Source organism: Cryptomeria japonica, unplaced genomic scaffold, assembly GCF_030272615.1.
Source record: "Cryptomeria japonica unplaced genomic scaffold, Sugi_1.0 HiC_scaffold_422, whole genome shotgun sequence".
In the NCBI taxonomy this organism is placed as follows: Eukaryota; Viridiplantae; Streptophyta; class Pinopsida; order Cupressales; family Cupressaceae; genus Cryptomeria; species Cryptomeria japonica.
The window spans coordinates 66,853-67,881 of NW_026729242.1; the positions used below are offsets into that span (position 1 = coordinate 66,853).

General features: G+C 60.3%; 1 non-coding gene across 1 annotated transcript; it reads right to left on the reverse strand.

Annotated features, from left to right (window-relative positions):
- Positions 1 to 131: 131 nt before the first annotated feature.
- On the reverse strand, positions 132 to 250 carry LOC131871548 (5S ribosomal RNA). Its single transcript, XR_009369763.1, has one exon. It is a non-coding gene; the product is annotated as a 5S ribosomal RNA (ribosomal RNA).
- Positions 251 to 1,029: the final 779 nt, after the last annotated feature.

The following is a 1,029-nucleotide window of genomic DNA, read 5'->3' on the forward strand; positions in this document are numbered from 1 at the left end:
CGCTCGGTGTCGCCCCCCGCGCGCGCGGTAGTGCGGGCAGCGCACCCCGGCCCGGCCCGGCCCCGACGAGAACGCAAACGGGCAAAAGGTTTATTCAAATAGCATTGCGACGCCCGGCGAAAAACTAAGAAAGGGTGCAACACCGGGACTTCCCGGGAGGTCACCCATCCCAGTACTACTCCGGCCCAAGCGCGCTTAACTGCGGAGTTCTGATGGGATCCGGTGCACTAACGCTGGTATGATCGCACCCGTTATGAGCTTGTCGCAGTGTGTACTTAGCAAACCGCGACCCACGTGCGAATCCACCCCGGCCACCCACCCCCGTCGAGGTGCACACCCTCCCTCGCGAAGTGCGCCCCGTTCGCCAAGTGTGAGCCCTGCCCGGGTGCGCGCACCTTGCTAGGGCGTCGGGTGTGCACCCGGCCCGGCCTACGTGCGTGCACCTGGACGGGGCGTCGTGTGCGTGCAGTGTCCCGTCTGCAACGCGGTGCCCACACACCACCTCGGGCGCAACGACCTGCGCTCACATGTGGGCCGAGTGCACCTTGGTGCATGTTCGGGGCGCCTCGGGTGCACGCTCGATCTTGCCCCGGTGCACCAAGGCGCTCGGTTTGCCCCGGGTGCGCACTTGGTGCAAGGTGGGCACCCAAAATAGGGATCAAGCACCAAAACACAAGTTTCGGGATGCAAAATGGGACCCAAGGACCACAAATGCGTTCCAAGACCCATGATGGGTCCACGAGAACAAAAATGTGTTCCGAGACTTAATAAACAAATATTGGGTTTTAGGAGAAGAAACATGCTCTGATGCCCAAAACGAGAATCGACCCCGAAAAGGCCACAGGCCAAAAGTGGGATGCGAGACAAAAAAAAATGGGACCCGAGGACCAAAATTGGGTTCCCAGGTCGAAGACAGGGCAACCGGACAAGAAACGACCTCTAAGGCTCGAAATGAGTCCCGACGACTAAAACTTGACAAGAAGCACCCATCAGGCACCCAACTCGACACCCATGGGATGCCGACCCACC